The sequence below is a fragment of the Equus quagga genome, chromosome 8 (genome assembly GCF_021613505.1).
Source record: "Equus quagga isolate Etosha38 chromosome 8, UCLA_HA_Equagga_1.0, whole genome shotgun sequence".
NCBI lineage: Eukaryota > Metazoa > Chordata > Mammalia > Perissodactyla > Equidae > Equus > Equus quagga.
In genome coordinates this window covers 26,539,898-26,552,630 of record NC_060274.1, presented here as the reverse complement: position 1 = coordinate 26,552,630, position 12,733 = coordinate 26,539,898, and the positions used below count along the sequence as shown (strand labels likewise).

Genomic DNA, 12,733 nt, shown 5'->3' with positions numbered 1-12,733 from the left:
TTTTATTTCGACCTGCATTGTGATACAATGTTCTGTAGGGTGAACCAATATTTGTGTGCCTCAAGTTTATTTCATGGTGGTTATCTTAAATAGCCAGAAACTGAGCCTTGTGAATTAAAAGAGAGCACTAGACACAGTGGCCTGCCTCAGTGGGCAAGAAAGGGGGCTGAAGAAAGTATTTAGCACAGGCAAGGAGAGGAAATGTTAGTCCCAGCTCCTCCAACACATAATTCATGGCCTTGCTTGCACCTCAGACCTATACAATTCTACTTGACATTTGGGTAGTATACGTTGCTATTTAAGCATTCTAGATGAGCCATAATTAAATATTTCAATGTAAGGTCACAAGCAATTACTGATTTACAATTAGGTATGTTGCCTAAATGTAAATAATTAGAAAGCAAAAAACATTGAAATGACATTCTGTATAGTAATGCTACTAAACAGATATTTTTTATATTAAAAGGCAAGGACTTCATGAATGCCAGCGTTATGTAAATAACTTTGTCTTTAGAGAGTTGGATTATGTGTTGCATCTTGTTTATTCATTCAACAAATATTTGTCTGCCCAACACATACTAGGTACTGGCCATTTTCTGTACCTAATTTTATCCACTTAGCACTTTGAGTAACCAATTAATTCCCCAGTACAAATATTATTATTATTTAGCACATTAAATGGATATCAATATGGGGGGCATTTTATAAGGGTCCTTGCTCTACTGAGTAATCAGAGAATCCTCCACTGATTCTGGCACACAAATTTTCATCTTTCTCCCTTAAGGATAATGAAAGATCAGTGGACTCCTAAGTCTGTGAAGTCTTAGGTTGCTTAGAAACTTGGTGACTATGGGCTTGCTATGGCAACCCAATTTATCAGTGAATGCAAAACTGACTCAGCCGTGCCAAATCTCCATATTTTGCTGGTAAAAATATTCAGATAAGCTCTTCTATCATTTCAGTATGTTTTATTATTTACAAAATCAAACTAAATAATATTACAATTTACCAAATTTTGAAAATAGTAATTTATAGTTTATCATAACAACTACATGAAAATTGAACTTAAATTCACTACGTAATTTTAGTGATTTAAAATGTATTATCTTCTGGTTACTATCCCATTGCCTAAGCTTGCATTTATATATATATATATATATATGATTTGCATTAAATTAAAGGCACAAGAAAATAAGACTAGTATAGTATGTTATGTATGTGATGATAAAAAAACTCGGTATATTTGACTTCTATCAATAGTCCTATCCAAATAATCTTTAATTTTATCTGTATGTGTATATGTCGTATGTTTTAATGATATTTTCCATTTACATTATTAACTCCTTATTTCCATATAAATATAACAAATGTGTCACCATATTATTTCTCAGTAAAATCTTATGCCTTAAGTAATATATCATGTAATCTGACACACAAATGTATTCGAGAATTAATTTGCTTGTAAAGCACATTTTTGCAATAATAGAAAAGGCAGTAGGGGACCTAGTCTCATCCTTATTTTGAGTATTTGCCCCCTACAGTACATCCTCAACTATTTTGCCCTTTCTGGTTTTAGGCATGTTTTCAGATTTTAATAACACTATTTTTTTTTACGTATTCATGCTATGTCTAAACTGTAAACTTCTTTGTACCTCTTCATATGCAGGCCTTGTATTTATCTTATCTCCCTGTTGATTCTAACTTTGGTGTATTTATCATAGTCAATAGCTGAGGGAGAGCCAGCAGCCTCTCCTGAGAGCAGCCTGCTACGAGTTCTATCTACTGTCCTTTTCTCCCGGGTTTTGGCATTTATGCATTTTGTTTTGATATTTAAGAGTTCATCAAGTAAACGTTCTCTTGGGAGCAAAAGAAAGAGTCTGACAGGTTTTCATGGGACAATGATACATTTGGCAATATGTGAAATCTTTCTTCATACTTTATTCCTTTCCACAGAGTTCTGCAATTGAATTTTTTTATTTTTTGCATCTTCTAGTATGGTATGTCAGTTCAACCGGGCAGTGGCCACCTTATGATGATATGTCTCATCTCACAGATGGAAACAAGTACACAGACAGCACGTCAGCCATTTTTCTCGAATTACCTGCTCTCTGCTCAGAGCCCCAAGGACTAGCACACTAGCCCCTCGACAGAGATGCATTTTGTTGTCAGATAAAGGCCCACTGTTTTTAAAAAATAAATGAGCAGCCCAGAACAAAGCCACTGAATAACCCAGAGGAATCAACCCGTTAGCAAGGGATTACACATGCTGGTCTACAAGGAGATAGCAGATTGGCATGTAAAAAATTAGACGGGTGAGTGTCATATTCAGGAGACTTGGAAAGAGTTTTTAATAGGCCCCCCAAAAAAACCCCAATATAGCCACTTATTAATGATCTACATTTAAAATTTAATCATGGTTTCTGTGTGATTTAATTATTTTAATACATTTTAGAAAACTTTGTTTTGCTCAATATGTCTATTCTTGGCAACGGACACATAGACACACTGCGCACGTTAGATTGTTTAAAACACTTGGGTGAAGCTGTTGTGTAGGAGCGTGGCATGCATCCTTGCACGGCAGTTACAAAATACCTTGGAATGGAGCAACGAAAGCCCTCTATAAGAACATTGTTTAATGTGGAAGAATCAGATTATTTATCTGTTCAGTACATTCATATTTTTGCTTACAGCAGGTTACATCTGTTCTTATTCCATTACATGCCTGGTGTCTACTATCTATAAAAAATACACGTCTGGAAATTAACCAGTCCTTTTAAACTTGATGTCAGGTAACTTGGAAAAGCAAAGATCCCTCTTCTCCTACCAGAGCATTTCCCAGACCTGCGTCTCTTTTGATCTGTGCTGTGCTACCTGTAGCATAGTTCCTTTGAGCATCTGTTCAATGCATATTTGAGCACCTTCTATGGGTCAGGCACTAGTTCAGAATCTAGGATATGGCAGTAAACACTCCCAGCAGTTCCCAGTGAGTACATTTGAGGGGGTTTCATTGTGACCTTCTTCCTTGCAGCTCACGAATGAACAAATAAATGAGGCACTGAGCTTTTTTGTGACACTTTCTGTGAGTAGGACACTAAAGTTCCTGGAGATATACAGATGGGTAAAATAAAGTCACATGGTATTTTACATGTGCTTAACATTATATTAATGCCTCTGTTTGTTGCATATAGTGTAGAAAACCATATGGCAGAGATGTTTTTTTAGGGGCCTGTGGGTTTCATGTTTCTTGCCCACATTCAAAGAGCTGGGACTTTGCTTAGATGTTTTTCTTTAAAGTACGTGTGATCAAAGTCCTCATTTTACATAAAATCTCTGTGTATCAGTTTGGGTGCTTTCAACTCAAACTAGCTGAATGGATACGGGGATTTTTGGGGGCCCTAGTAATCGTAAACTCAAGAGTTAGCTTCAGGCACAGTTGGATCAAGCTGCGGCTCTTTCTTCTTAATTCCCTCTGCTCTCCCCTTTACTTGGGTGGTGGCGTTGACCCAAGTTGACTTTCCTCAAGGTTCTAAGATGCCCCATGAGTGCTGAACCAAGGAGCTGAGCTTTTGTGAGTCTTGAGGGGAAAATGCATGTTCTTATAACACTTCCTATTTATGAAGTAAACGAAAATACTAAATAGAACATTGGTGTTTTTAGAGGCAATACCATGTTAATGCCATGTTAATACATGAATCATAAATCAAAATATGGAGGCAGCCTTTGAATCTTCCCTTCTGAATTCAGTATTAAAGGGCGCCTCTGAGAGCAAAGTCAGCCTCTCACGGCTCCTGGAACACAGGCTGCCCCTCTACACAGGATGCGCCAAGACCTGAGGATGTGCACTTCTTGAAGAAACATTTCTATCTCTCTTTCCCCTGGGAAATTCTTAAGCACCTTGATAAGCATATCCCTTAAAGATTATGATTCAGTCAATCAAAATGGCTGAATTCAGTCAGATTTATGACGCTTCATCTTTAACTAAAAATTAAAGCCAGTCCCTGAAAACACATCTTTAACACACAGGTATTGGAATTTTTCAAAAACAGATATTGTCTATTCTCAGTTTAAGTTTTACTCACCTAGGATTGAATAAAGATTGTCTGAAAAAGTGACATAGGCAGTGGTAGAATATTTTATCATAGAAAGGGTTTTCCAAGTAATTAATTTGCACCAAAAGACTTAAAAAGAAAATCAGCACAGTATTTTTTTCTCTAACCTAAATGACACGGCAGAGAAGTCAGAGGAAGTCTAGTAAATAGCACAAATTTAATTTAATCTTCAATTTTTGAGTTTCATAGTTGAGGAATTTAAATATTTTCTACTTATATAGTAGATGAATATATATATGTAATATATATATATTTCTACTTGGTAAATACAAGGTTAAAATAATAAGTGGCATAATAATGTTCAATTTTGACTAAAATAGTTTTCGTAATACTTGGAAACCCATGATCGTGTCTTGAACTGCCATTGGAGGCTGGATACCTTTCAAAGCAGAAATATCTTTTAAATGGATAACGCTTGCCTATCCGTAAAAGGAGGGAAGGACCAAATGAACACGTGGTTTCTGCTAATTTAAAGATAGCTGTGCTTTTGTAAGCACAGCTGCAGTAAGTTAATTTGGATGCAATTCCAAATTCACACACCTAAAACCATGTGTCATTTTGAAAGTATGTTAGAAAGATAAAAATGAGATGTCAAATAGTCAAATAAAAATCACTAGGACAGATAAATGTGGGGTAACCAAAGAAGGAAAGAAGGAAAAATTGAAATAGAGACGATTGTGAAAGAGAGAAGTAATATACTGAAGCTTATTATAAAGATAATATTTTGGAACATGCTTCTTTATAGCATGAGAAATATTTAATGGTTTTTAGTTTTGAGTTGCATGAAATGGTACGGTTTCCATGTTTTTATGGACTCATTTCACCTTCAAATTTTACTCGCCCTAGCCTTCTTTTCTCCAACCTACTGTGATTACCCCGTTTTCCCTGAGGAGTTGTAGAAAATGAGAGGAAAAACAGGCCTAGCAACGATCTTGGATCATGTCCAGAAAATGTTTCCAGCCTTTGGAATAGCGAAGGATGCTGCTCCGAGCCCTGAGTGTGCAGCTTGGGAAAACAACGATATTCTCAGCGTATTCCCCCTGAACAGGGAAGCACTGTGCTGTTAACACAAGGGTACACTGAAAGGTGCTCAGACAACACGGAGCATCGTAGTCCGCATTTATTTCTTTACTCATGAGCCCGAGGCATTGTGGAGTGGGAGGGGTCGCCTACAGAAATTCCACAACTCAGACACCTCGGGCCCCAAAAGCCAAGGAAACAGTTGTATCCTAGGAACCTCAGAGAATAGATGTACTAATCTACCGGTGCCAAACTAGCAGACCTGGTGGAGTTATGTAAGGGAGACAATCCATAGCAGTGCAGATTCCATACCTACTGTTGTTTACTTAAATTGGGATGCCAGAACAAAGGAGACGAGTGACACTGAGGAATCTGAAAGAGGGCGGTCACAGTAAACGTGTGTCGAGTCCTTGATTGCTTGTTGGAGCACAATGAGGAGAATGGACACTGGCATGAAGACCGGGTTGATACTGCCTCAACCTATGTACTACAGTTAGAAAGGCTGGAAGATTTCTTCCTACTTAACCACAAGGTCAACTGCTTTCTCAAATTCCGTGTCTTTGCTCCATAAGGCGAAGTAAACTTTAATGCTGCTGCTGACGTCTCATATGCAAGTCACATTTCTCTGTCATGCACAGTTTAAGTGTGGAGATTCCAAGGGGAAGGTTTTCCTCTGCTCCCAACAAGTTGTCATCTCTTTCATTCAAGCAGATAATCGGCTAGCACAGACATGTGCAGGATAGTGGCTGGGTTTTGAAGTTTTAGAATTATTATGAATTTATATGATATCTGTCTTATGCATTATAGAGCAGCGGTCTCCCACTTTTTATTCTAATGTTTAGGATTTCTAGAATATTCTCACAGAAATATATAAAGAAAGCAATTTATGGGACTGGCCCCTTGGCCTAGTGGTTAAGTTCACGCTCTGTTGCGGCGGCCCAGGGTTTCACTGGTTGGGATCCTGGGCGCAGACATGGCACTGCTCATCAAGCCATGCTGAGGCAGCGTCCCACATGCCACAACTAGAAGGACCCACAACTAAAATACACAACTATGTACCGGGGGGATTTATGGAGAAAAGGAAGAAAGAAAAAGAAAAAAGAAGATTGGCAACAGTTGCTAGCTCAGGTGCCAATCTTTAAACAAAAAAAAAAAAAGAAAGCTATTTAAACGATCCATAGCATTTCCAGGAAAACTTTTGCTTCTGCCAGTTTTATCATACATATATATATAAAAGACAGACTCACCCTTGTGGTTAGTATGTCTCTTTATTTATTAAATGGAACAAAAATCACTTTGTCTCATTATCCATCTGATTCCTTTAGATAAATTTTTCTGTTCTTACACACTCATCACACTCTTCAAACTATATGAGCACAAATTACCCTGACAACTGGGCTGATTATAGCATTTTCTTGCGTTTCCTAGTATCGTTTAAATCTTGACTTTTTTTCCTCTTCTTAGAGTGCTAAGTCAGCGTTGCTAACGGTTTAAGTAAAGATTAGGTCTGCCAACGTTTTCAGATTGCCCATGAGATTTGCATAGTGACCTGGCCGTGCCCACAGGGGACTCTCCAGGCTCAGGGCTGTCTCTGTCATCTCGCCTCCCAGCTCCCACCAGGGCATCTAGTAAACACGTGGGTAAGCATGCTTTTTATGTTTTTATTGTAGTGTGTTTGCTTTCCTCCTGTGCTTCAGCTCCTTAGACCACATGGTTTAAATCAAAACTTCAATTCCCTTGATATTGTGCATTTTATCTTTAATAATGTCCTTGAAATTTTCTTTTAAAGATGATATTGGAAACCTCCATTTTACTCTCTCAAGCTTTCACTGCCTTACATCGTACTGTCAGCTCTTGTGCATTTAATATTCTCTGTTTAAATTCTGTACATATATATTTACTTATTATTCTTGCCTGTGGAGCCCCTCCTCACTATTCAAAACAGGTAGAATATGCCATTGGTTTAATACTTCCATAAACAACCAAGGCAGCAGTTGAAAAAATAGATATGTGTTCATAAATATATACGGCCACATAGAGTCGTGTCTATACATGTGCACAAGTATGTGTGTGTGCATAAAATCTCCATGGTTAGTTATCCCCAAGGATTATTGTGATAAAACAAATTTTACTTTACAGTCTTACACTGGTAACGAATGTGTTGAGGTAGTTCACAGGGCTTTAGAATGGATTTTATTTATTTAATCTCAAAATCATTCTGTTATTGTCACATATAGAATATGCTCACTGTTCATTCCTTGTTTGTGGTCTTTAGATATCATTTTCCTCTCCATCTAATATCAGCTTATTTAAAATTATTCAATTTCTATAAATGTGTTGAAAAGAATATGTAAAATTAGGTATCGATGAAGTATTTCCATCTTTTGTTGTTGTTGTTTTTTTCTTTCAGAAAAGAGCGTAGCTCTCCAGTCAGTCTGTGTGGGTTTTCATTGCTGTTTTTGGCAAATTCTGGCTGTGTGACCACAGCTGTTTGTCTGCAGAGCCTGGTCAGGTGGTGTGACAGGTCAACAAGGCAATGTGTGAGATGCTTTAGTTTCACAACTGGCAGATGGCAAGCCCCACTGTGTGTTAACTCTGTTCTTGTGTCATCATCGTTTATTTATAAGTCTGTGCTTTCCCGTACAATCTAGAATTGCCATGCATCTTAGACCAAGATTCTTCTTTTCATTTGCTGAACTGTAAAAGAAGAAATGAATCACTTTACAAATTTTGCCTACTGCGTAGAAGCTGCCTACAGCTTTACGTTTTTAAGTTTAAATCTGCCATCTGATTTGATCTTCAGCTTGAGGGTGTAGGTAGACTCTGTGGCTATCCTCTTTGACGAGAGGGGAAATCAGGAATATGATGACTGTGTGTCACCCAGTTCACAATCCCGTTGTTAATCAAGCTGTGATCAGACGTCGGGTCACGTGATCGCGCTTCTGGAACTCTTACCATGCATCTATGGTCTGCTTCCCAAATATGTTGCAATATTTATGTTACTCAACTTACTTTACTCTTCCTCTTTTCCTTCACGAGCGTCAAATTCCATGAATCAGCTTATTTAAAAATACCGTTATAAGGGTTTTAAAAATCATACAAATGCTGGAAGAAAGTTTATTTTTCATATTCCGGAAGTGGAGAAAGATTTTCAAAGCATGACACAATACTTAGAAGGAAATTACTGTGAAAGTTAGTGGCATAAAAATTGAAAATTTTGGTAACTTAAAAATACTATAAAAGTTAAGAACAGTCAAAAATTTAAAAAAATTGTCAAATGTCAGAAGACCGGCTATTTCCTTACTAATTCATAAGGAAAAGACAAATCTGTTGAAAAAAAGATGAACAAGGATATTATCACAAATATTTTAAATATAAATGGCCAATGTACTTAAGAAAACAGATTAAACTTCACTCAGTCAAATATTTACCAATAAAAAAAGTATTTGTTAACAACTTAAAGTTCAGTGTAAACCAGAGTGAGTGATGTATGCAGACAGGCATTCTCGCACACTGTTGTGTACATGCGTGAACAGAAATTTGGTAAAACTCTCCCTACAAAAAATAAAAGGACACAGTTTTGACCCAGAAATTTTACTTTCTGCTGTTTACTGGTGTCCTAGAACAGGTAACAAAATTAGGGGTCCATGAAGTTTTAGGATTGTTTTCATAAGGTCAAAGAACTAGAGACAACAAAAAATATTCATGCAACAGGAGACTGGTCATTTAAAGGACAGTACATCATTTACTCTGGAATATTTTTCAATAATGGAAAAAGAGACAGGTCTGTCAGTGATCTCAGAACATCTCCAAGGCACACAGCATGAGTGGAGGCAAGTTGCAGAAAGTATGATTCAGTGTGTGTATTATCCCACACACACATGTATATGGTTTAAAATTCATAACATAGCTGGGCGTGTGGGAACACACCTAACATGCGTTACTTCGGAGGAATAGAATTGGGGGTTGAAAGAGACTTCTTCTTTTATGCTTTTCTATAATTTTCAATATTTCTTACTTGTTCATATTACTTTAATAAATCCTCTAAAATAAAAATTTGCTTAATAGCCAAGGATCACCATAGCAATTATTTATTAAGCAAACACTGTATGTCAGGCTGTGCACTAAGTCCTTCACGTTATCACTTTGGATCTTTACAACAACTCTGAGAGGGAAATACTTCCAGTGGGGCTAAGAGAGCTAAAGGAGTTAGCAAGAAGCCAGGCTCTCGAGGAAGTGACGACTTTCAAGTGCAAGCTCAGGTCCGGTTGCTTCCGTAGCAGACGCTCTTCATCCCAATGAAACCACTGCGGATTCGTGCTATGAACAAGCAGCACGATAACCTCTGATTTCTGGTCATCCTCACTCTTTCCAAAATATTATTATGGTTGTGATCACATCATTGTGTGTGTCCATTCCTTCAGCTGAGTACCAGCCATGAGCCTGGTCTGTACTCTCGGCATTCAGCAGTGAACCAAACAGACAAGTGGCCCCTCGTCCTGGAGCCAATTTGCTAGCAGAGGCAGAAGCAGGTCAGAAAAATAAGTCAATGGCACGTCTGTTGGTGCTGTGTAATCTGCAGAAAACAGCAGGGCAGGGAGAAAGAGGAGGGGCCCCAGGGGAAGGAAACCCCTGTGAGGGCCGGGGAATCGCCACCGTTGAGCGTGGAGCATGGCACACAACTCGCATTATTTAATTCTTATTGTCACCTTCTTCGTTGGTTCTCCCCCATTTTTGACTAAGAAAATAAGAGTAAGGAGTTATTTAACTCCTAATTCCAGTCAATATAACTAGTGCCTGGTCACATCGGGTTTCACTTGTCTGATTCCCGACCCTATGTGGTCTCTCACCAAAAAAAGTGCCCGAACTGACTTCAGTAAACCGAATATTTTATGCTTCGTTCTCCTAAATTTATCTGGTGCTATCGTGAATTTCCATCAGACAAGTTAAACCCTCATATAAGTCACATCTCTTCACGATGTTGTGGGCATGTAATCTTTTTAAATGAAAACCCCAACATTCTTTACTCTGAGATGGGTGTAGCACTTTTCTGTCTTATTGTTCAAGGTGTGCATCTTGCTCAAAATCTGAACACATGGTTTCAGATTTTCCTTAGCTTGTGCTTCCTGGGCCTTGTGTGTCAAACTGCCCAGGAGCTGTTGTCTGTGGGACTGAACGCCGAGCGTTGGCCTCTGGGAGTGTCTTTTGGATTCTCTGACTGCTCAGGGGAGGGTGTGACATTTCCCTCTCCAGAGACAGTCAGAGAATCGCATGGCGTTAGGCTGCTGATTAAAAAGGATCCAAGTAAGTGCAGGGTCAACTTAGGCGTCAACTTTGCACGCATTTTTCTGAAATATCCTTCTCTAGCAGTCTTCATATTTTCATTATTATTTAACCGGCATTTCAATATGTTTAAAATACGTCCTTTAAAATAGGTCCTGTCTGAAGTCCCGTGACGGTGAGCTATTTCTGAATGGTCACATTGGGCGGGGTGTGTGTGTGTATGTGAGAATTAAGGTTAAGAAGAAAACATATTGAAGCAGCTTATAAATATAACAAAATAGATATTCTTAATCAAAATATTTACTAACTTAGCCTTTACACTACCTTTTCACCTAATACCACAAAGATAAAAGGTCACAGTTACAAGGGAATCATCTTTTTAAGATTGCTGAAATCTCTATAAATCATTCTTTTAAGATGAAAAGCATAAAGCCGCATGAGATTGGGCAAGGCCATTTCTACTTGGCCCTAATTAAGTGGTCTGAAATTTGGGAAACAATCCCAATCTACCTAAGATATTTTATCACTTATTATTAATTTCTAAATAAATGTGTCAGTCAAAATGCCCCAGAAAAAGAGAGTTTCAGATTCCTTTCCAGTTGGACTGCACGGTTGACGTGAAGGAGCCACCACATGCCCCAGGAGCAGCCGGTGGTCCAGCGAGAAGGACTCGTTAACTATGATCTAATGGACTAAATATGTTCTGCCTGCTGTTGTTATGTTGCTTTATTTCAGGCTTGACCTGGAGGGAATTATGCAGCTGATGGATGGCAGTTTAACATTCTGAGATTTTTATTTTGCCTCTGTGATTCCGAGAATTCCTTTCTAAGAATGGATTCTTAATATCGAGGGTCTTTCTTTTCCCCAAAGGGCAAGTCCTTCTGTTTTTCTTAGATTTAAAAATAATGACTTTCTTTTGAAGTAACTTAAGTATATACTTTTTTATATTCAAAGGTCATCCTAAATCATGATTCTGTTTCAATGTTGTTTAATCGTATTTTGGCTGAAGAAATTTAAGAGAAGTTTAATTTTTTTGTTTTCATAGGAAGATTTTGATGTGCTCTTGAAAGTTCTGTAATATTAACAGAAAATGACAAACAATTGAAACTGTCAGTTAGAACAATAGGCTATTTCCTTTTTTAATGTCTGTCATCCTCACTGATTGGCAGTCTCCAATTGTTTTCAAAATTATCAGTCTCAACACAGTCCAGATTAATGCTGTATAGAAAAATGCATTTTGTTTAAACTTCATGAGATGATTTGAGCAAGCTAAGTCATGACAGGGAAGTTAGGCTCAAACTGTTCTCCCCAATTTACACTTTCCACCCGCTGACCCAGTTCATCATCTGGAATGATCGTTGTGTAATAAAGCGGAATAGATTAGAGGCAGCTCAGCAAGTCAGTTTTTTTGTCTCTCCGACCCCTGACTTACTTGGACAGGGAAATGGCCAAGAAAAAAAAAAGAGCTGCTGACTCTCTCAGACATAGGTAATCGGTCCTCACCCGGCCACAAAAATAGACCCGTAGGCCCTGCTAGTAGTGTGATGTGTGTGGGTTTCTTTTTTTTTTTCTCAATTCCTCTGGCAACAAATCACTCATTAGCATCTGACGTTGAGGTCTTTTTTTTGAAGCATATTTAAACTCACACACTTTATGTAATGAGGATTCAGTGCAGGGCTTTTCTGCAGAATACTATTTGGTTCTACTAAGAGTTACCTATTCAAATGTTGGAGCTTTTGGTTGAAAAGTTCTTCTTAGCCTTTTTGCAGGTAAGTCATATGATTCTTTTTAATAAAAGAGAAATTCTCTCTTCCAAATGAGGAGATAGTACTATATCAACACTATTAAGAAGTTATACAACAACAAAAAGCAGTAACTATTTTCTTAAAGCCACTGGGCTTTACTTAAAAATTAGTTTGTGTTGCTTTCCAAGTCATCAATCTTCCTACATCTTATGTTGAAAAAATATTAAAACCTCGTCCAATGGTGAACAACATTTCACTTCTTGATATTTATAACCTTATGTGTATCTCTAAACATTTCTTTGTTAATATTGGAAATGACTTACAATCCAATCTGATTATTGTAAAACTTTCAATGTACGCTTAAACTACACATTTTTTATTTAAATTATGAATGAAAATCATCATAAATAAAAATCAACATAGTAAGATTAGTTGTTTTACATGACTTGCCACTCTTACATCAATGTGCTCTCTAGTATGCAATTGTTAGCTACTTAATACTTTATACAGCCATTAGTTTGTTTAATTTTCTATCAGAATTGCACAATTTTTGGTGAATCTGACTTTGCCTACATG

The 12,733-nt window shown here is 37.6% G+C and overlaps 1 protein-coding gene across 6 annotated transcripts in view; it reads left to right on the top strand.

Annotated features, from left to right (window-relative positions):
• The window catches only part of CD36 (CD36 molecule), a 69,055-nt gene that overhangs the window by 21,314 nt on the left and 35,008 nt on the right, over positions 1-12,733 (top strand). The window contains exon 1 of one of the 6 annotated variants that reach the window (XM_046669383.1): positions 6,748-6,769. The exons of 4 other annotated variants lie outside the window; for them this stretch is intronic. The gene's annotated coding sequence lies outside the window, so the exon portion shown is untranslated. Of the gene's footprint in view, positions 1-6,747; positions 6,770-12,054; positions 12,182-12,733 lie in introns of those variants that run through there. One more of the 6 variants, XM_046669379.1, reaches the window with a different exon arrangement.